This window comes from Fistularia commersonii, chromosome 33 (assembly GCF_037954325.1).
Source record: "Fistularia commersonii isolate RoL2024-O1a breed Wild chromosome 33, RoL_Fcom_v1.0, whole genome shotgun sequence".
Taxonomy (NCBI): Eukaryota; Metazoa; Chordata; class Actinopteri; order Syngnathiformes; family Fistulariidae; genus Fistularia; species Fistularia commersonii.
In genome coordinates, this window is record NC_141316.1 from 6,824,389 (window position 1) to 6,848,700 (window position 24,312).

The 24,312-nt window shown below is 43.1% G+C and overlaps 1 protein-coding gene and 1 non-coding gene across 5 annotated transcripts in view; both read left to right on the top strand.

Annotated features, from left to right (window-relative positions):
- The first annotated feature begins 6,172 nt into the window (after positions 1–6,172).
- Positions 6,173–6,262, top strand: trnai-uau (transfer RNA isoleucine (anticodon UAU)). The gene is given in 2 exon segments: positions 6,173–6,210; positions 6,227–6,262. It is a non-coding gene; the product is annotated as a tRNA-Ile (tRNA).
- Positions 6,263–8,985: 2,723 nt separating this feature from the next.
- rhbdf1b (rhomboid 5 homolog 1b (Drosophila)) overlaps positions 8,986–24,312 on the top strand; it is a 42,293-nt gene continuing 26,966 nt past the window's right edge. For 2 of the 4 annotated variants that reach the window (XM_086140717.1, XM_086140719.1), the window contains exon 1: positions 9,042–9,180. The gene's annotated coding sequence lies outside the window, so the exon portion shown is untranslated. Of the gene's footprint in view, positions 9,181–24,312 lie in introns of all 4 variants that reach the window. The other 2 variants (XM_086140716.1, XM_086140718.1) reach the window with 2 other exon arrangements.

Here is a 24,312-nt window from a genome sequence, read left to right on the forward strand (position 1 = left end):
TACATGCCGTCTCACAAAAGAAAAGAAAACGCAAAGCATGAAAAGATACAGAAATACATCGCAGTTACATCACATGTTCGAAAAACCAACACCATGGCAATGAAGTAAGTCGTGGGATTCACGCGTTGAGAATCCATTCAGTTACCGAGCTCCTCTTCAGTGGAACCACCTTCCAGGGAAAATTAACTATTTTAATAGAATACACCACAAGGTATGATTAGCGATTGTTTGTCCAAATGGTAGAAAACCAACCTCGTACATTTGCATGGACGTGCCAAAAGTAAAAAAAAAAAAGATGTACTGTAGTGGTTCGTGTCTTTTCTTGTGCCGTGCTGGATCTCCTGTACGGAGCCTTTATCCGCGAAGGTGCACGTTGTTAACTCTTAGGTAAATAATGCGAAACTCACTTCCCTTGTTGCTTGAATTTCAAAAACGAGGGAAAGAAAAAGCGTTGTCGCGAAAGCAGGATTCCTTGCTGCCCTCAAATAACCCGATGAGCAAAATGCCAACCGTTTGACAATCAATAACGCTGGCTCGCCAGAGGCAAAGGTCTCCATCACTCTGTCTCTATTAATGTGTGTGTGGAAGTGTGTGTGCGCACGGACGAGGAGAATTAAACGTCGCTGCAAGGCCAGAATGTGAATGGACTGTTTTTTCCAGTTCGCTGTTGCACCAGCACCTTGGAATATGGGACAGGCTGACGGGAGTGTGAGAACGAACCGATAGGTATCAATAAATATTCAATCATCACAACATGAGAAAGAAAGAACTAGCAATTAGTCCCTTTGTCTTGGCCCATTACTTTTCTTGACCACCTTTCAGACAAAAGCGAAGAACAGCTCAGGCTTTTTTTAGACTTGCAAAAAATCATTGCATCATTTGGAAAATGTAATATTTAAAGAATAGAAGAAACAGTGGCACCGCGGTGAGCGTGTTTGGCCTCCCTGGTTCCATTCTCGTCCGTGTGGGTTTTTTCCTCCAGGATCTCCGGTATTCTCCTGCGTTCCAGAACCATGCAGGAGATTTGTTGGACACCTCAAATTGTCCGGATGTGAGAATGAGAGGGTGAAAGGTTGTATGTCTCTATATTCGAATCCCACCGCTCATCCAAATACAGCCGAGATCAGCTCCAGAACCCCCGCCGCCCTGAGTGCGTGACAAACCTTCTAGATAATGAATAATTGAATGACAAACAACCTTCAATTGGTAAAAGAAAAAGGAGAAAATCACTGAGAGATCACTTGAGATAGGAAAATAGCAACTGATATTACATAAGAAAGACAAAGGGTTAATGTAGGAAATAGCAATAAATCAAAAATACAGAATGGGGGGGGACTTGAGATGATCTATATTTTTGTTTTAACAAAAAAGAATCTAAAAGTCAGCAAGAGGTTTTCATAGAGAAACAAGTCATGGGTTCTTTGATATCACGCGGCAGCCCCCAAGTTACCAATCCAACCCTATTTACCGCGTAGGAGCAAAGAATGACGCAAGATTACAGTGAACCGAGCAGAAAAAAAATACAAATCGCAGTTATTTGTTTCATGGCAGGAAATGAGAACACGTTTTTGCTCGAGTTCATGCAGATCAGCTGCGTCTCACAAGCTCCCAAGCTCTCTAACGCAAGTGCAGAGAGGAGCAGACTCGAGACTTGGTCAGACTCGATTACAGGCCAGACTTAATTAATGCAAGAGCGGTCGCGTGTGCATGTATGTGCACGCACGAGAACACCGATTGTATACACCGACCCTGTGATACAGCATAAAGGGGTCGCTGGGGGACCAACAAGAGCTCAGCACACTGCTGAACCTCCTGCTTGGATTCATGACATTATAATCCCAAAGAACAACAGGCCATCGCCATTCAGCTCAGTTGGTGTCGCTCTGCCACCTAGTGGTCATTTGGAGAATTACACCTCTTTTCTTTAGTCTCAGTATTACTTGATGGCACTGTTGACAGAATGTAGAACAGCCAATAGAAAAAAAAAACAATTTAATAGTCAGCTACAGATGTTTTAATTTATCATAAACTGATTCGATCTAATCTTCCACAGCCTTGAAACTGCACCAATCAGATCGTTGGCCACGGAAAAAGAGGGACTCAAAATGTTATATCACAAATAAAGTGGGTGATTAATCACATTGCTGGAAAACATTATTTGAAAAATGAAGTGCTGAAAGCAGGTGGTGCTTACGCCTCCTGGCAAGAAGTTCCCGAGTTTGATTGCGACCGGGGGGGCAATTCTGTGACATGCTGCTTGTCTATATATTGCGTGCGAATGATAGGTGTGTTGGGATAGGTTGCAGCCCTTGAAACTGCCTTTTCAGAAAGTAAGAGAAAAAAAAAAAAGGGACAATTGAAATTCATGAAACCGCTGACTAACATCCCATGATACACAAACTCATTAATGATGAAATACATTTGTTTTTACCAAAACCCAGGAGATTTGGCTAATCTTCCATGAAGATTAAATTCTGAGTTGACGCAGAGAGAGTCAAGTCGACACTGAATTTCTCGGAAATGTATCAATTTGTCCCCAAACTACAAATGATAAATAAATGAGCCCGAAAAAAAGCGAGACGCTGATACAGAAACTGGACTGACTGGCCGAGGAGTTAAATACAGCACAGACTACCAAGTCAAGAACTTTGTGCATTCACCATGGCAACAAATCCAATGATTGTTTGCACAACAAGCACCGACTTGTGCAAATTCCTACAAGCACGACATTAAAAAACGTGCAATTATAAGCCACACCGCTAACAGCCGCCCTGAGAACAGCCCCGGCTGTTGATGCCGTCCTGGGAAGACACTCCGCCACCTCGCCCACCGGTAACCGGACAAGAAAGACAAACTGCACAACGGCGCCACGGGTATCCACGTGTTCACATTGGCATCTCCGCAGGGACGCTCCTCGCCCCACGCCTTCAAACAGCTGCGGGAATTCATCTCAGCATGAACATGCATCCATGAGGGAGAGGAGGGCGAGGTGATAACACCGGATTCGGCAGTCCGGTTTTAAAAACGTCAATAAATCCCAGCAGGGTGAGAAGGCCTTGCTCTCTCTCAGAGAACTGACCACCTCTGGGGTTTGCAGAATGGGGAGATGAGTCCTGCTCCACCTGGAACCGATCCTCTGAAACGTGGGCGTCGCCTGAATCCCCCCCCCCGGCCCCCTCTGCACCCCCACGCAGTGTATTTTGCTCACACGCTGACCTTCTTCGCTGAAATCAACTCATATTCACGGGAATGAATTGTGTTCATTTGCAAAATGTCTGTAGACTAACATGCAACTCTTATCGTGCTTGTGCTATTGTGTGTTTTTGTGCACGTGGTGTGCGGAAACAATCCGTCCCCGGAAGCGGCTCTATTTTGCCTGAAGACTCCGATTCTGTGGATCATTCTGAAGTCAAAGGCTTCTGGAACTTTCTCCTGTTAAATTCCAGAGCGTACTCTTCAAACCACCAGGTGGAGCCAAGAAATTGAGATTGTACTGATGTTTATGTTCCCTCCATTATCATGTCATGGTCCAAAGGTCGGCGACCTTTCAGCTCAAAGAGCCATTTTGACCCGTTTCCCCACAGCAATAAAACCCCGGGAGCCACACAACCTTTTTGAAATCTAAAATGAATAAACATGGCTCATAATGTTATTTTTTTGCCTTTATGCTATGTATAAACAAAATGTTTTGCATGTTTTTAAATCACTGAACAACTGTAGAGGAAACTAAATTACATTTCTGCTTTAACAAAACATGCAACGTTGGATTGAAGGTTACTTTTAATCAAAATATTCAATGTCTATTCGAGCCAAAAAAATGCCAAACTTAAATTATCCACCGGCAGCAAATCAAAAATACCGTCCTCTCTCTCTGTGCAATCATACTTTTACTGGCACGTGCAGTCGCTTATTAAAAGTCAACAAAATATTTTAACACATTTTATTTAGATGTTACAAGATTGCCATAATCTTTTAAAAGAATTTTAAATACATTTTTAAAAGCCACAGAGAGCCACATCAGAGAGTCATGGCTTGCTGACCCCTGTCATAGCAGATCTTATTCTTGTAATATATTCAAAGTGCAGTCCAGGTAAATTTATATGAACTTAAAGGTGATCACTTAATATGTCAGAGTTTGACTTTGGATTCCTTTCCCATTATTTTGATTGTTGTGATTGCATGTGTGTTTACAGGAGGGTTTTATTTGAAACGGTTGCTAAAAACCAGAGGAAAAGAAGAGCAGAATTGGTCCAAGATTTATGACTGAGAAAACCTTCAACAGATGAGGGACTAAGCAAAGTTTTAAATCTACTCAACAATTCCCCAAAAAGGTCACGATAAATATTCAGCCAGTAACTGTTTTAGATTAATTATAAATTGGAGCATAAATTGATAGAATTTTTTTTATTTGATTGTGAATTTTTCCACGATTATATTCATTCGTGCCATTAAATTTAACCTGCATTGTGATGACAAAGTAAAATGTGGCAACATGATGTCTTTTTAATTCATAAATACACTGGACTTGTTTTCGGGCAGGATCATGCTCTGGAGGTACATTAACTGCTACTTTAATAGTATTAGAAAGGATGAAGATATTTTTCAAGCATATATAAATACGTACCATTTAATGCAGTATTTAGGGCAAAAACCAAATATGCAAATCGAACCTGTGAATCTCATCACGGATGGGTCGAAGCCCGGGTGAACGACAATCGCCACTGCTGTCGAGAACCTACAGGGTACCGGTGGAAATTGGGCTATTCTGGGTCGAAAAAGGAGAGGAGGAAGACGTATTCAGAAGCAGAGGAGAGGAAAGGTGACAGTTAGAGGGACTCTGACTAATGGGATGATGACAGGAAAAGATATGAGTTGGTTGAGATGATGCAGAGAAGGTGGATATACTGTGTGTCCAGGGGGGCCGGCTGGAAAAAGGTAACAAGGTGCAGGTTTTAAGTTGTACTATGGTGCTGACAGGAAGAGAAATGGAGTAGGAGTTCTCTTGAAGGAGGAGTTTGTGAGGAATGTTCTGGAGGTGAAAACAGTGTCAGATAGACCGATGAGTCTGAAACTGGAAATTGAAGGTGTGATGCTCGGTGTTGTTAGTGGCAATGCCCCATGGGTGGACTGTGAGTCAGAGGAGAAGGAGAATCTCTGGAGGGAGTTAGATAAAGAGATGCAGAATATCACCAGAGGTGAGAGAGTGGTAATTGGTGTAGACTTCGGTGGACATGTTGGTGCAGGCAGTAGAGGTGTTGAAGAACTGATGGGCAGGTTTGGTATCCAGGATGGAAACACAGAGGGAGAGATGGTGGTAGACTTTGCAGAAAGAATGGAAATTGCTGTAGTGAATATTTTTTTCCTAAAAAGACAAAAACATAGGGTAACTTGAGAGTGTAGTCAGACAGCGTAGAATGGTGGTTTGTAGGATGAATCTGGTGACAAGAAATGTAAAGAGGACAAAGGCAGAGCAGAAGACAAAGTGGTGGGAGTGTTTTACGGCAGCGGACCCCAACCTTTTTTGTACCAGCGACCGGTTTTATGTATGAAAATGTTTCAGCGGACCAGTTAGAGGCACGGGGAAAGAAATGCTGCAGAAATGCTGAAACTATAGAGGGACAAAATTGATGAGACATACAATGAAGTGAGGGGAAAGAGTAGTGGAAACTAGACTAAGAGCAGAAGTCGGGATTTGTGAGCAGCAGTATGGCTTCATGCCTAGAGAGAGTACAACAGATGCAGTATTTTCTGTGAGAATGATGGTAGAGAAGTAAAGAGAAGGTCAGAGGGAGCTGCATTGTGCCTTTGTAGACCGATCAAAAGCATACAATGGAGTGCCAAGAAATGAACCATGGTATTGTAAAAGGGGAAGTCTTGAGTGTCAGAGAAGTGTATTAGGCTGGCGCAGGACATGTATGCTAGCTGCAAGACAGTGGTGAGGTGTGCTGTGGGTGTGACAGAGAAGTTCAATGTGGAGGTGAGACCGCATCAGGGATCAGCTCTGAGTCCCTTCCTGTTTGCAGTGGTGATGGAGAGGTTGACAAATGATTGTTTGGAAAGGAACCTCCATGGACCATGATGTTTTCAGATGACATTGTGATCTGTAATGAGTGCAGGGAACAGCTTGAAGACAATCCCCACAACTTGGGGTATGCTCTGGGTGCTCTCACCAGCTCCAGTGGCGCAATCGGTCAGCGCGCGGTACTTATATGGCAGTATCTGAGTGATGCCGAGGTTGTGAGTTCAAGCCTCACCTGGAGCAATTATTATTACGCATAATATGTGAGATGGTGAATAACCTTTAATATATACTGCTCAAAAAAATAAAGGGAACACTTGAACAACACAATGTAACTCCAAGTCAATCACACTTCTGTGAAATCATAGTGTCCACTCAGGAAGCAACACAGATTCATTTTGACTTGTTTTAAGGACATTACATCAAAGTTGGATCAGCCTGGAGTTTGTTTTTACACTTTAATTTTGAGTGTGATTCCTAATCCAGACCTCCATGGGTTGATACAATTGATTTCCATTGATCATTTTTGTGTGATTTTGTTGTCAGCACATTCAACTGTGTAAAGAGCAAAGTATTTCATAAGAATATTTCATTAATTTAGATCTAGGATGTGTTTTTTAAGTGTTCCCTTTATTTTTTGGAGCAGTGTATATCAAGAGAATACCAGGTTTGCTCATCAATCTGTCTTGGAGTCATCCAGTGAACTTGCAGTGCTACCTGCTCTTGACTTTCATTATCCGAGAAAATGTGTTGAATTTCCAGTTATAGCATATAAAGGTGCGTCTTAAAATGTAAGTCGGTCAAATCCGTCAGATCTACTTTCGGCTCATTCACCAGCAGGCTGACAGCGAGAGCCCATCCGGACCACACCCTGACACACCTGGCCCGGATTGTACACAACCACATCTGGAACTATAAAAACTAACCTCCGTACAGAACTGTATCCAGTGTCCCACTGCTGAGCGGCGGTCCTGGTGAGAGACAAGGGTCACATCTGCCTCTCGGAAGCTGTCGTCGGCCTCATATACAGTAGAAAGATGATCTGAGGCGAAAAGGGAACAGTACACCGGCCCCGGGGGGGAGACAGACACAGTGGGACAGCAATTTTGCCCACCTGCACTGGCATTCACCTGGACAAAAAAAAAAGGTTAACAGGTTTAATATCTAAACACATCAACAATTAAAATGACTTTCCTCTGTAAAATAAAGTAAAAGGTAAATAGATCAGTAAATAAAAGGTGCTCATCAGCAAGGACTGCATGATGGGATGGGGGGAATCCACCTCTGCAAGCTATGAAAAACATCCTTTATTTTTTGCATAATTTTTGAAAAAGGTCCCGATTAGTGACTCATTGATAAATGATCCAGCAGATCATTTATCATCACACTGCTATAAATTGAGTGAGATTGAGAGTTCAAGCCTCACCTATAGCAGGTTGCTCTATTTTATCCTGATGCTGTAAAAAGATAATTCTTTATGAGTTCTACCTCATTTAAAATTCTCAGTAATCACATCCAGCCAATGTTAGTGAAGCTGTTTTAGAAGCGTGTCAACATGTGTATATGGCCAGCATAAAAGGCTTAAATATCAACATGCTATATGCTAACAGGGGGAGTAAACGTTGACCCCCAGGCCACAACGAGTTCTAAAATTTCACTAAGTGACCGGGCCTGGAACAGTTGGATGGAGTGTTTGCGTGAACTAATATAAATGACAAAGAAAGAATAGAAGTCCATGTAAAAGCCAATACACAAAAGGATTTGGTCTTTTAGAAAAGCGTACATATGCAAGGATCATTTTATAATTTCCAAATGCATTGATTTCTTAACAGCAGAGAAACTCACATGCAGTTTCAATGGGAACGTTGATGTTGATCTCCATTTATTGCCAGCGCATCAAAACCTGGTGTCAGTTTTGTTGTGGCAATTCTCAAGATGGATCCATTAACGTGGACGTTTGACAGGCTTTGTTGGTGTTCATGACGCCTAACGTCTGCTCATATATGTAGGTCAAGCCAAACAACATCAGCATCGAATGTGCCGTCCTCTGAACATGGCTGATCGCAAATTTGAATGCCAGCATAAAAAGTGCCTCGGTTGTCACGGTTCTCTGTTCTTTTTCCACTTCATCAGCTCATTTGATTCACCTGGACGCACAGTCACCACCCATGGCAGGTAATCAGTGTGGACGTAAAAAAGCTTTACTTTCGGTCCCACCGGTTGCTAGGTTGACTTGTTGCAGGAGAAGCAGAATACATAACGTTATTTACATCCGACGCCTTCCGGTTGTTATCGGAGCATTTGCAAATTATATTTCCACATCTTTGTGATGAGTCTGTTTTTGTTGAATTTCAACATCAACCAGATATAATTCAATTTCAAAGTTGATGTAATTGAGGTAATTGAGGTGATAATATTTTCCAAAGAGATAACGGATGGGCGTGATACTTCGATGTTAAGTGATTATAATAATTAACCAAAATTTGTCAATGCAATTGAACGTACACACCTTTGGGCAAAGAGGCTCATTATTGTTTTTATGGATTACAGAAAAAAAGGATGAGAATTCATTCTTTATTCATGCATCGTAATTTATATGCATGTTGGACATGTTCTTTGCCAGCCAGCAACAAGGGAGTGACAAGGGAGTGAGGTTGAGGAAAAAAAAAGAAAATGCAAAACATACATAGAGAGGTTACTGTTTAATTTTTACACAAACGGCTGAACTCCCTCTTTCAACCGTGGGCCTCGGGGTTAAGGCGCAGTTCCCCTGTTTGGCCACTAGTAGGCGCTGTGCCGCGCAGCCCGCATGGCAGCCAGTCAGACGGCATCCTGCTGTCATTCATCCGCGGCGGCGGACCGGGAGAGGCTCCGCGGCCGGGCGGGAACTCGGAGGCTGTCCGGCGGGCTCGAAGCCGCGGGGGACCCGCTGTGCGACCGCACTTGCGGTGGCTTCGTCACCCCCCCTTTTTTTTATTTATTTTTGTACCTTTTTTTTTTTTTTATTCTACATTGTCAGGGACGCGGATCGTCCTGAACATCTGGAGCCGAAGGGTGGAGGACCCCACCCCCGATCCCTCGGACCCCCAGCGATGATGCGGGGGGAGCTCAGGAAGTGACCGGTGTCCGCTCCGGACCCAGGAAGTGGATTCAGTTTGAAGGTAAGCGGGGGAGGGGGTAGGCTGCTTCCGAACTGCGGATGCCGCTCCCGGGGTTTGTGGGGTGGGGTCCTGGTCCTGGTCCTGGTGCTGATGGGGGGAGACCCCCCCCCCCCCCTCAGTTAACGCCGGGGACCAGCATCACCTACAGCTGCCTCTGAATTCTGCTTACCAAATCACAATGTGTGTGTAAGTGTGTGTGTGTGTGTGTGTGTGTGTGTGTGTGTGTGTGCGCGTGTGTGTGTGCGTGATCTCTATATTATTCATTCTAGAAAATCTCAAGTTTAGACAAAGTTTCACATAACCCCCCCACACACACACATACACATGCCTCCACCCCCTTTTCTCACACACCTATGGTGGTGCTGGTATGAAGATGACACACACATGCACACACGCAGTAACTCTAGGTCATGTTTAATTTCATCATGTGTCTGGTTGACTTTTTTTTTAGCTTTTGAGTTTAACACACACGTACACACACAGCCAGAAGTATAGGAACAGACACACACTGACTGATGCACAAATACACTGTGCACACATGCACGTGCCCGCACACGCACTAAACCGTTGGAGACAGGTTCTAATGAGGGTCAGAGAGGTAGTGAACATGGTGTGACTGTGTGATCTGGCCTAAGGTGAATGCAACACGCACACACACACACACACACACACACACACACACACACACACACACTTACACACACACACATATCTCTACTTCCTGTTTCATTTCATCAAGTGTGTTGTTGGCTTTTGTTTTTTTGCTTTTGATTTTAACTCACACGTACATACACACACAGACACAGGCAGAAGTATGGGAACAGACACATGCACAGGTTGATGATCAGACACACACAACAATGTATAAATACACCATACACACACACACACACAGACACACACCTAGAACACTTGGCGAAAGGTCCTAATGAGGGTCAGACGTGATGAACATAGTGTGAATGTGTGGCTTAACCTTAAGTCAACACACACACACACACACACAGCATATCTCTATTTTCTATTGCATTTCATCATGATGGGAGTAGTTGTCTTTAGTTTTGCTTGCGTTTTAACCCCCACACACACACACACACACACACACCTATAGCCCCTTAACCTTTAATGCAAACAATCCTCACTCTAAGTGAGATAAGTCTGCGTGAAAGTCTAAGCTAAAAAGCGGAAATTGGCAGCATCCAGGATGTCCTATCCTCGACTGTGAAATGTCACTGCAGATGTGCGTGTGTGTGGCTGCAGAGCGTTCTGCACTCGGTTTCCGTCTGTGTGTCTTCCCCCCGGCACACACCGGCCTGCATGTTACAACAGATTTGATAGAAGTGAAAAAAAAAAAAAAAAACTAGTGACAATAGCAGGTTTATTTCTGTGCCGTAGCTCTCTGATGTGAAATACGACTTCGTGTTTGGACTAAGTCCTCCTGTCCACGGAAAACTGGTTTTGGTTTACACGACGCCCTCCAGCATGTTCTTGATGTATTTTCGTGCAACCCCCCCGAGCGGATCCTCTCCAAAATCTACAAGTTGGACTGTTCATCCTGCTTCTATTTCCGTCTCAATGCACACGTATCTTTCATGTAGGATCATTTCGCTTGGCACTTCAATCAAGTATCAGTAACATTAGTGCACAGAATAATGAACTCTCATAAACCCTCAAGTTGCACTTGAAAAGACCCATAGATACAGTATATATACATGTATATTAGGCATGGAGAATTACGTGTCAGTTACATTTATTTCTTGCAGTTTTTTGTCATTTTCAGCCAATTTCTCAGTCATTCTAATGATAATAAGTATATTCTTGCTGGTTATTTTATGTCACTTTTTTGTTTGTTTTTTGTGCAGGCATTTTCTGCTGACTGTTGGTGGATATTTAACATAAAGTAGATTTTCATGAACACATCTTCTCTGTCTCTATACGTGGTGTCAGACATTCACATCCTAGACAATGCTGGAGCACCTACAGTATATTAGCCACCTCACGATGTTGCTATGCCTCCTGAGTCAGGGATATTTCCAACTTTAACCCTCTGCCCCCGAAAGACAAATGATCAAGATTTGATTTAATCCCCAGTGATCTGGATGGGGATTTCCTTAATCCCCTCTCTGTATCCCTGCCTCTTTCATTTGGTTGATGCATATCTCTTTCAGGGTGTTCTCAGGCTCTTCCCTGGTTGTGTCACTCATTACCTCTCTGCACCTTGTGTGCCGCTTCAGTCTATCAGTCATGCGAGTCACTCGTAGTTTAAGCCGGGGAGTACAGAGAAAAGGGTTTTCCGTGCGCGTCAGATATTCCTATATGGGGGTTTTCAATCGGATACCTCTGCAGGGATCTTCGTTTAGTGCAGTAAAATAAAGAAATCGCCGTAATTCTAATCCTTCTTTGCACACCCAATATGATTTTAATCTTTCCGGTGTACTGTAAGTCACACGCTCCTCCTCTGTGGCGTTGTCTTTGAGCAGATCCCGCCGCAGGGATTGTCAGCCGTCGATTTAAGTAAAAAGAAGTGCACATTAGACACACTGATGAGGGTCAGCTGTGGTGGGAGGATTACTCACTTTACACAGGCAAGTATTGCCCGCCGGGTCACCGGAAGGTCAGGGGAGGATCGTTTTAATAAGATAACAATGAGTGATGTGCAGACATGCAAACGCTCGCACATATACTTAAGAAGGCGAATGACTTCCACTTGAAAGCATTTAAATCGGGGGGGATCGGATTTATAAGGTGTTGACAGAGGTTATATTTCTTCAAACACTTTTTGAGTCGGTAACAATGGACACCTTTCTACCAGGAGTTATGAAAACGCTGATGGATGATAATTCACAAGCGGTTTTGAGCCAGGACGGCACATTAGCACCTCTGCGCCACGGCCAGAGGGTTGCTGGTCAGATTCCCACAGGGGGCTTTTCCGTGTGGAGTCTCCAGGACGCTTCTCCGCCGTGTCTGCGCGGGTTTCCCTCGGCTTCTCCGGTTTCCTCCCACAGTCTAAAACACACAGTAGGTTCATTGGAGACCCTAAATTGCCCAGAAATGTGAATGAGAGGTTGAATGGTTGTATTTCTCCATATGACACGTGAATGAAAGAGTGAATATAAATCCGTTATTCACCACTTATCCTGCACTTAGGGTCGCGTGGGGGGATGCTGCAGCCTATTCCAGCCGTTATTGCCCGACAGTTCTGCCGCCGGTTGATCACAGGGCCACATATTGGGATGAGCAACTATTCACTCTCTCATTGACACATCATATAGATGTAACTATTCACTCTGCGATTGACCGGCTACTGGCTCGGCGTGAGCCCCGCCTTTTGGCCAATGACAGCTGGGATAAGCTCCTCTCCCCCAACAACACTTGACAACTGGATAAGCACTTGATAGAAAATGAGTGAATGAATGAATTTTGAAATGCAAAATCCCTTGGCATGTTTCAATACCTTTCTAGAGCCCTTTCCACTGGGCAGAGAAGTTCGTGACTTGGAGGGACTTATTATTGAACAGCATTGTTTGATTTTATCATTTTCATATCCATTAACTGGTGTCTATTGACATGTTGACTTCTTTTTTCTTGTCACCCATCTGTCTGCTGCATAGTTGGGTTTAATGTATGTTTTCCAGTGTCATAGAAAGAGGAAACAAGATACTACGCAACTACGGGTTTTAGGCCTTTTCACTTCATCAAGATAGGAATTTGACACCTTTGTTAAGCGAGTTCACGATCAACCAACAAAAAAAAAAAAACCCCCCGGGTAAGTGTTCATTGTCAGGATAGCAATTTAGCTACCATTAAAGAAAACCGATCAGCCCGTAATTGGAAATATAAGTTTCCAAACTGTTCAGTGATGACAATGTGTCACCCAGCCAGAGGCCGCCTAAAGGGACTCCATATTTCTTCATGAAATACTGAATAACCCCTCTTTGTTTCTTTGAAACCACAATTATAACCCCATTTCTCCCTCTAAATATTCCTTTCAATCCCACATCTCTCCCTCAACTATCTTCCCCCAATGTGGCATCTGTGGGCAATTACCATTAACTTCTTATACAAGACGCGCCAACAGAGGAAGCTGTTGTATTGCAGCTCACAGCATGGGTTAGCTGGCGTCGCGCAGGGACAGCAGGAAGAGAGATGGTGGGAGGGATGGACGGCCGCTGAGGAGGTCTATTCATGTCTCGCTGTTTCGCCATACTTGACTACACACTTATTGCTATGGCGACTGGAAAGTCGGCATTCAAGTAACAGAAAGCGGTTTCATACGAGGGTCAGCCGGGCCGCCCTCTTTGTCTCCCGTCCTGTCTGTCAGCGCTTCCTCCTTTGTTTCTCCCTGTGTGTCAATTAATTCCTCTTCATATCATCTGTCAAAACAGCCATGCCTCTTCCTGGACGGCTGTTCTAACTTACACTACAGGCCAAAGATGATGCCGTTACGATCCTAACTGAAATACACCGGAGTCTGACTTGACTGGGGTTCAGGCCAAGAAGCTTCGACTAGCAAAAGAAACAGAAACGTTCAGCCTCTCTCGTTTTCGCTTTAACGCTCAACTCATTTTGAGCTAAGCTACGGGGTTGCAACGTCTAAGACGGTCATCAGCATCGAAGGTAATATCGGGGTAAAAGCCATATCACTTTATTGACATGTGTCTTTCATGCACTTTTTTGCTTTGGCACAGATTAATACCAGCTTTAAATGATCGCATGTTAACGTTCCACCTAATCTGGTTTTCCTCGACATCGCTTTGTCGTGCTTCGTTTAATTTCTCCACTGCAAGACTCAAAAATGATCATCTGATCATCACCTTATCTCGCCCAGTGTCACGGCTGTGAACGGCTGCGACCGCCTTAGAAAAACGTAAACCTGTAGTTGTTTTTCTCTTTTCTGAAGTGTGGTGCCAGATAATATAGGTTTTGAGTCAGTTTTCACCTCTTCTGATTGATATGAAACCGCAATTCCTTTTTAGCTTTCTAAAACGTCACCGTGGACCAGCTGCAGCTGGATGTGGATGTTTTTTCTCAGAAGTCTTTTTACCAGTTGGAGCTTCCTGATGCGTCCGGAAATGACGTTTGCAAGTGGTGAGGCTCAACCACAATGGGTAAAGGATGGTCTAAACCTAAGGGGAAGTACACAGTGAAAATGATCTGTGGCAACTGTTCATAGAAAAGAAAGTTAATGCGGCGGTAATGTTTTTTATGCATTATCAAAAAACCGTAGACTTCCAGTAACTTTGTCTGACAGAAATACAGTGGCACCTCAACTTACGAATTTTATTCATTCTTCAGGCAACAAATTAATTTTTCCCGTTGAAATTAGTATCAATTCCATTTATCAGTTCTCCGCTGTAAGGCAAAGGAAGGGAGGGGAAGCTTGAATGATGTGAGAGCCAATCGGGATAAATCACAATGCATTATTCATATCAATAATTACGTCGACATGCGTGTTTACTACTAGGGGGGAGTTGTTATTATTTTTTCCCTTTTTCCTCCCCGAACTGAAGAAGAATCCACTTAAGAAGCGGGGGAGTAGAGTCCGGGAGACTTCCTGCCCCTGAGGGTCGCGGCATTTTGAGGCGCAAGCAAGCCAAGCCGCAGGACAGCTCGGTGGACCCACACACCACGATCACTAGCATTTTGCACGTTCTTGGGAGCCATAATGGGGGCTAATTTAATGCAAAAAAGCACAAAAAAATGATTGTGACAACCCCGAGTGCTACTTATGAGTGCTGCTATGCTACGGGTTTGTTTATGCACAGAGGGCTTGTTCGCGGCTCGATTCAAAATTCGTTTGAAAACTATTAGTGGGATGATTTGTTCGTAATTAAGGCCGGGGCTCCGCTGCGCAGCGATCGGAAGGACATGACCGAGCCGGGGGCGCCCAACACATCGATCCCGATCAACTGGTCGATCGCAAAGGCGACCCGGGTCGATCGCAAAGCCCTGGCTTTCTAAGTAAATTACCGCACGATGTAAAAAAACGACTCAGCTGCAAGCCACAGAATATACCACCGTACAAGCTGTGTGAGTGGATCGCATGTCATTAAAAATAGCTGCTAGCGTGCAGCATTGACGCGCTTGATTGACATACAGCACGGCCAATCCGAGATCTCGATCCGAATACCCTTCCACCACGACTGGTGAACATTCGGAAGTGTGTTTGAGACGGGGATTCCGTTCATCATCAGAGTAAGGCAATGACCAAAAAATGTACAGAATTGCATTGTGCCATACGTGTTCATGCTGTTATGCAAGGGAAACAATACATATTTTTAAATATTAGGTGTACTACACCGGCCAAAATATAAAGGGGAAAAAAAACACACTGTAGGCTGATCAAACTTTGATGTTATGTCCTTAAAACCAGTTAAAATGAATCAGTGTTGCTTCCTAAGTGGACAATTTGATTTCACAGAAGTGTTTTTGAATGTTTTGGAGAGAAAGTCAGAGAAGCCAGACTGAGACGGTTGGGTCATGTACAGAGGAGGGATCGTGAATATATTGGTAGACGGATGCTGGAATTGGAGCTGCCAGGCAGGAGGTCTAGAGGAAGACAAAAGAGAAGATTTATGGATGTAGTGAGAGAGGATATGAAGGTAGTTAGTGTGAGAGAGGAGGATACAGAGAATAGGGCCACCACAAAATATAGTGGTTGTTAGCAGTGGTTAGCAGTGGTTAGCGCTTCAGCCTCACAGCACGAAGGACCCCCGGTTCCATTCCTTTCTGTGTGAAGTTTGTCGTGTTTACATGCTCTTCCTGTGTCTGCGGGGGAGGACATGCAATATTCTCCAGTCAAAAACAGGATCATTGGAAAAAAATTGCCCCGAGTGAGTGATTGAATGGTTGCGATTGACTGGCGACCAGTCCAAGGCGTAACTCGCCTCTCGCTCGATGACAGCTGGGATGGACTCCAGCGTCCTCCCCGGCAGACGATGGATGGATGGATATATATAAATCATTTTTATTGCTGATAGATCAATTTGACTTGATCAGTATAAGAGAAGCTCGTAAGCCACGAACGTGCCTCTTCTTAGATTTCCAGATGCGGTGCACGGCGATGCAGTGATTCGTGCTTCCGCCTCATGGCTCAATACCGACAAGAAGGCTTTCTGTGTGGGGTTTTTGCATTTTCTCCATGAGTCTGCATGGGTTTCCTCCCACAGAGGAGACCTGAAATTGCCCGGATGTATGAATGACAGAGTGAGCGGTTGTTTATTTTCATACGTGGCCCTCTAACCGGTCCAGGATGAACCCCGCCTCTCACCCGATGGTAGCGGGGATACGCTCCGGCACCCCGCAACCCCGAGCGCAGGATACGTGGTATCGATGTTGGATGATCAATATGTCACCAGATAAATCATACATTTTATCAGCTTCTTCGAGTTGTGGTTTAAATATGTGAAGTTGGTTTTCAGCTTGAGAGTTTAAATGTCCGGAGTAAATGTTTTCTAATTGATTATCTCGGTAGATCATCTCCGCTACAGATTTGCTTGCTCGGGGCTTAATGCTGGGCTTACACCAAAAGATTTTCACTGTTGCTGATTAAAACTGAAACTCAAAAGGAAATTTAAGAAGTTTTACTGGAGTCGCAGTCGTTAAGTGAAATCTGAGCTGTTTTATAGCAGTTATTTCTGAGTCTTTTGCTAATGACAGTCACTAACGTGTTTGATATTACCGCAGGTCTTTCAGTTTTTACGGTGACAATCGTATCATATCTTTCCGACATATCACGACCGAGTGGAGAAGGAAAAGCGATGGACTGAAATAGCAGAGGCTCGAGAAATAACCTGCGAAAACATTGCCCGGTGGGAAAAAAAATTGCTGAGCGAATCTAGTCTTTTAATTAGTAACCCTGGAAGATTCGCAGTCTGTAAAATCTCAATCTAGTTTTTACATGTGAGCAGGTGTGAGATGTTAGTTTTCCACATCTTTTCAAACTCATCCGATGTAAGGGTGAGCTCAGCGAGTTCAGCGAGCCGGATTCGTTCACGGATCATTACCTGTTGGAACCGGACAGCCATTCATCAGTTCCCGCAATGTCTCCTTAGGCAACCTCCAGCACTTCCTGCTTCACAAGCGAGAAGGACAGTTGTCCTGCCAGCTGAGAAAACTCTGCTCTTCCCTCTGAAACCCTGCCAACCCTCTCTGTTTTCATGTTTGCCGTGATGGGCCGGCGTCAGATGCGTACCGCTGAACGACAATGCCGGCTTGAAAACATCATTTCGGGGAGTTAATTAGTGATTTACCAACGTGTATAATTCATTCCTCTCGGCCTTTGGCATGATTCCTTCTCCGGGATATGATTAAAAACAAAAAAAACAAAATGCAAAACCAGGTTAAGCAATCGAAGGCTGTTTTTGTGAAGCAGTGAGGAAATTACTGTCATTTTAAAATGTGAATTATATTTCTAATATATTCCGAGATATATTCCACCATCACTCATTTTCTGCACACACACATGCGTCTAATGCAACTTGAACACACACCTCTGTGTGCATCTCCGCTCAAAAACGCTTTCTCTTGCATGTTTTTAGGAGAAAACGTACACCGTGATGCCCGGATTTACGGTTTTATAGAAGATAGACTATTTTCCCACCGCTCACCACAAAGCTGTTTACTTTGCAGGTTTACTTTATTCAAATGCTTATTTTTATTTTTCCAATCTTCATCATTTTCACCACCCCCTTTTTCACTCCTATTATCTTCTCTCATCAGTTGAATTTTTCTTTCCTGCTTTTCTTATCTCTTTCTCCATCTGCCGTTGTATTTTTCTCCTTCTACTTGAAGCGCATACCGTGTCATCTCTTGACAGAAACGCTGTTGCGGCGTGTAGCTGCAGGCGTTTATTGTCATGCTGTCGCCCCGGTGGAATATTTATAGCCGCGCTACGTTCGGATACATCACGTCTACTTCATTTCAGACCGCTGTCACTATTTCTTTTTTTTTTTTATTGAGCGCAGACAAATTTCTTGGAGTTTTGTTTGTTACTAGATGTGTAAAATTAAACTTCTTTGGCTTCCGCTCGTGTTATTACAAATCTGCGAGTATGAAAGGTAACATATGAATGTGCCTTTCCTGACTGATGAAAAGCTGTTTTGCCACAGGCCACGTGCCACCCTGAAGCAGGAGACACTTGAAAGCAGTAACCAATCCTTCTAACCACCTTTAATGACTTGCACAGGGGCCGTTCCTCAATTCCTTTGTGATAATGCAAAGCCAGGTGTTCAGCATTTCCCCGGGTTTCGGGTTGCGGGTTAAAAATCTCCCAACGATAGAGGGGCGGACAAAAAGCCTGCAAGCCCGACCTTGATTTTCTCTAATTCTTTTTTTTTTTTTTTTTTCAGACACAGTTTTGCCTTTGAAAGATTAAGCAGCTTTTTTTTTTTTTTTTTTTCCTCCCTCCATAATTTATTGTAGACAAGTCAAAGGACATTGTGCCAGCATGGAACGTTGCATTTATAATCTTGCCTAGTTTTTACATCCAGCCATCAGGGATGTGCAATTTTGCAGACCGAGTGATGAAACGAATTTTAATGGCTTTTGAAAAAGCAAAGATTCACTGTGTTAAAATGTGGGACGAGTCAGGATTCTACTCTGTGCGCTCTCATTCCTTCAGACTTCCTATCACTTAAGCTACATCGTGGGTCAAGTGGCGAATGTTAACATCGAAAACTCAAAAATAACTGATACGCCAAGGATCATGGTGCGCCTGTCGTCAAAGTTTCTCGAGGAACAAGAGTGAAACTTTTTACGTTTGCAGTCAGGAAGTGAGGAGGTATCAGCGTGGGTACGGCATCTTTCTCTACCTTGTCGTTTTGGAAGAAGATATAGTTTTTTTTTTTTTGTGCTGATGTGGCGCCATACCCGTTGCATGCCTCGCACCTGAAGCAGCAGGTGTTTTCTGCAGGTGTGAACTCATGGCATGTCGCGATGTGGGTCGGGAGATTTGCGGTTGTGCTCCAGCGCTGCGCGTCAAACCCGCTGCATGCTCACTTTGTTCCGAGGAGACACGAGAGGTTTTTGCATGAAGCACCCGGACCGCCACACCCAGCATTTATAAATCCTCACACTCCGACAAGTCATTCATGAGCTAACCCCCCCCCCCCCCTGCATACCCTGCTGCATTCTGCAAACCAAGCATTTGCTATTCAATTATTTATTTACTTTGGAGAAAAACACCCAAGACATAATAGCAGCCGATGCCAGAAAAGCTCATTTTCCAGGGAACCCGCAGAGAAATTAAATACAAGTAAATTATGTTTATGCCTTGAGGCTTGTGCAGGCAGGGGCGCATAGGATGCTTTGAATTAAGTCCAGAAACAAGCATTGGAGTTTTTCTGAGATATTCTCTTCTAGGTTTTAGTGATGCACAGTTATTTTATTTTATTTTATTTTATTTTTTTTAGTTTCTCCAGTCATTTTTGGTAGACTGAACTCTACAGGAAACACAAGCCTGTGGGCCAGGACCATCGCAGGTCCTCGTCCGGTTCGTTCTCCATTAGAAAACAAGATTTCGGAGATGTCCGATGCCGAAAATGGAGCGTAAGGGAGAGTGGAAACCGTGCTGAATATTCAATGTGGGAACAAAACTGCAAAGCAACTGAAATTCCGGCTGAATGCATCGTTTGGACACATTGACATGATTCACTGTGACAACGGATATTGTAGACGAAGAACTGTTTGCACAAGTTTAATATCATGACCAAGACCGGACAGCAGTTGAATTTACTTTTACTCAATTCTTAAAACTGTTAAAAAAAACTCCAGTGCCATCAAGGAATGGATGACAAATGGATTCGTTCAAAGTCAGAACCGCATTATCAAATCACATTAAATCCAAATTGACACCCTTCCAGATGTCCCGCTGAAACATCATTTAAACATTTGCATAGAAAGGGATCAGTGTGAAGGCTTTACGTGCCATCGCATCCCATTTAACCGTCGAGTTTCCCCGACGACTTTATGACACAAGCAGATTAGTTTTGAGAAGGGGACGAGGTTGCTCGTGCTGATCTGATCCCTTCAACATTTTTTTTTTTTTTTTTTATCACAATGGCAGATGTTTTTTTTTTTGTTGTTTTCAGTTTGAAGGCAGATGGAAAAATATTCATCCTGCTCCGTTCGGAGGGGATGAGAAAACTGAAAACCACCAGGGAGGGTCCAGCACACGTGGGGCTTAAAAGAGGGAGACTTGAAAAAAATATGGCCCTTGTTTTAAGGAATGCTGTTTCCCGCTTTGCACTTCCACCTTACAGCGAGAAGGTTCCTGGTTGGATTCTGTCAGGGAGCCTTTTCTGTGCAGAGTCTCCATGTTCTGGAATGATGAGATAATGATTGAATGAATATTTGTAAAATATTTACCCTTTAATTCAGATGTCAAACTCAAGGCCCGCGGGCCAAATGTGGCCCACCACGTCATTTTATATGGCCCACGAGAACGTCTTAAAAGGTCTGATTGTCCTAAAATAAATAAGTCAAACGCGTGCATTGACCATAAATGACATTTCCCACCAATCATGCCGATCATGTTCGCCGCAAAGTGACACCATCCCGCCATTAGATTTCAGTGTGTCCACATCAATGCCATTTTAAACAGGTGGAATTGAGAAATAAAAATCATCCCTAAATGACCAGGAAAAGGAAAGTTGATTCAGATGAGAAGGCGTATGCATGTTTGTAAGAAAAAGCGGAATGTCTTTTGTGTTATGAGGCAGCGTCGGTTATCAGAGCACAAAGAGTTGGCATTTTGACAGCAGAAAAACAACAAATTATCCAAGAATTAAAAGCCAAAATGTTGCACATGCATTTGCATAGATTCTACGCAAATGCATATGTAACAATTTGGATTTGAATGAGCAATAAATTCAGAGTTATTTGACATGAAGGAGTAGTTACATTTAATATACATTCCATTTGGTTACATTTATACCGTTACGTCCACTTGGCGGGGATATCATTGTCTGATTGTGTAATGGAAGTTTGTCGGTGATGTAACGTGCCGTAATAAGACAGCCATGGGTGCGTTGGTACAGATGGCTGCCACTCATTAACACGGCCACCCAGTGTCTGTCTGTGGGTCCCAGAGAATAATCCAATCCCCCTAAACTGCAGACGAATTGCATCATTGGGCAACGGACGAGAGTGTTTCTAGCAGCAGCTGTTTTAATGACGAGAGTCTTCTCTCACTTTTCCTCAGACCTTCTCCAGACCGTCACACCTTGCCGGCTCTGAGGCTGCTCCATCCGGTCCTTCAGCCCCCTTTCCCTTTAATTGTAATTTAATAGAAAGCAGTAACCAAAATTCAGATTACAGGAGAAAAGAAGCAAGCAAAAAAAACACACGGCAGTAGAGATGTCCGATATTGTGACGCGTCGATGAAATGAAGCCACTTAAAAATCCGATGGAAAACCAATACCCATCAGGCTGAAATGTTTGAAACATATCAAACCCTTATTCTGGATTGCCCGGTATGAAAATACAATATCATTGTTTACTTTGGCATTAGATATACAGTTGTTTTTTTCACTGGAACGGGCCAGTCTTCTTGGCATCTAAACAACATAAAATCCCACAATTAGGAGGAAATGGTAATTTTCTTTCTGTAACTATCAGCACAATTATTGCATTTTTCCATTAGCTTTTTCCGAGCTAATGAGAATGAAGCACTTGATGTTTGACTGAAATGAACTCCACTCGTATCCTAATGAATTTAATGATGAACTAATGATCTATTTTAATCGGTCGATGTTTAAATTGCTTTAAAGAGACAGACATGTTAATGATAAACAGGATGATAATCCTGAGTCTTGGAGTCATATCTGAGATATTTCCCATGACAATTTTATCATGGCGGCTTATCTTTTATCATCTTTTGTTTTGTTTTTTTTTTCCCTGTGATGATTATCACAACTGACATCAGGCCTCTGCTGGCAGATGTTTAATCATTTATGAGAGATTGTTTGCGGCGTTTATTTGTCACACTCACGCACACACCAAACACACCAAACACACACCCACACACACACACACACACACACAGGTTCAGCATGGCTATAACATAGAGAGTTTTACGAGAGTTTTACGACTGTGACATCTGGCAAAGATGAGAGGCCGGAGCTCACACAGCCCGATGGTGACGGATTGTGGGGGCGGGGACAGCACAATTGTTTAATCTATGATATTTGACCTAGTGATGCCGCGTTACGTCAGAACAAACGATGACGACGCAGCGGTTCAGAGGCTGAAGTTTGGTTTAAAAGGTTCAATTGGGAAGTAGCCCGCTGATTTGCTGTGGATGTTTTTTATTGCTTTATATGGCAACGTCAGCTGTCCGTGTCACGGAGGGGAATCACACAGACGTGCAGCACCTCCATGCCAATTATCTCCTTGAATCATCCTGCAGTCCCTCTGTGAAATGCAGAGATGTCAACATGTGATAGTTCCTCGCTAAAAGCCTTAGGTTATATCAAATTGCCTTCAGGGAAATTGTAGGAAAATGTATGTTTTACTCCAACTGGAAATTGTCCATGGCTTTCGGCACAGTCAAGGGATGGATTCCACCTGGTAACCCAGGTTTCCACGTGTGTTTCCCCATAAAAATCATTTGCAAAACAAATATATGTTATATTTTATATAATATATAATTGGACATTTATCTCCCAAAAGTGACATCTTTGCTAGTAAGTCTCTTGTAATAACAGCAACAACAATAATAATAATAATAATGATAATAATGATAATAAAGTACAGATTTAAAACAAGCAATGAAAATAATACAATAAAATAAAAACAATAAAAAATACATATGTGTATATATGTGTGTGTACATATGTGTGTGTTCATGTATGAAACAATGAAAGTAAATACAATTAGACACATACTTATATACATGTGTATCTATGTACTGTATATATGAGAGTGACAGTCCATCATGTGCAGTAGATTTATAAGTACAGAGTGAATAATTATGAAATACAAAACACAAACTCACAAATGCTTAGGAATTAGTATTTTTAATTCATTCATTCATCCATCCTGTCACAAGTCAATTACAGACTTGCTACATATAGAGACATATGAACACTCACTCTCATTCACGCGCACAAGCAAAATACAACAAATACTGGATAAAGTGCACTCCAGAAGAGGCAAAAGAAAAAAATCTGTGTCATCCTTTGAGGTTTGGTCTGTTCCCATGACAACAATATCTAAAATTAGTGGGAAATTAGTATGTTACAAATGAAAACGCTGTTTGCACTTATGCACTTCCTGTATGAAAAATAAACATTAAGTACTGGAAAATACTCATCAAATATTCCCGTCATACATAGTATGTCATTGAAGAGGCATTCTTAATTTTCTACATTATTTTTAATGTAACTCAAATGGGACCTAACTGTTATCAGCTGATTGCATTCAAAATATTTCCTGCAAAAATTCACATTTGTGCAATTCTCTTATATCCTTGCCGCTGTGTGTGAGGAGGAACACTAATGAAAAAGGGCTGAGGGAGCCGGGGTGAATTAAAGAAAAACAGAAGGGGAGGGCGGTTAGCTTTTGTGCTGCGCAACATACGGATCCATTGAATATTAAGGCTCATTGACATGCAGTTGCGGGAGCTTTCCAAGGCAGATCGACCAATGGCGTCGGTTTTAGGTGCACTGCGCTAGGGAGCAGCGCCAGGGCAATTCCCCGAGCCAAAGTGTCTCCTTTCTTTTATTTTCTCGCCAGAAATACCATTCAAACATGGTTCAACTACAGGCTGAACAAGATGCAGGTTGCATCTCCATGTGTCCATCGAGTGTCTTCTCATCAGGACTGATGGGGGGAAAAATAAATAAATTCAGTCACTTTACTGAAAACTTTTGAAAGTTCTACCTTTACTGCAGAAACTTCCTACTTCGTTGCTTCCTCATTATACACATCTGAATTGAAACGCTTCGTGTTCCCTAATCTTGCCCTGAGAGAACTCAGTGGAAAAAGTGCTAGTGTTGTTTTGTCAGTCGGTGACTTTTATTTTTTCTTGAATTTCCCCTTGGCATCTGTGACAGCAGTTCCTCTAGCTGCTGATTGCACCATTGCAGTGATATCAACGTGTGTGTCTGTCTGTGTGTGTGTGTGTGTGTGTGT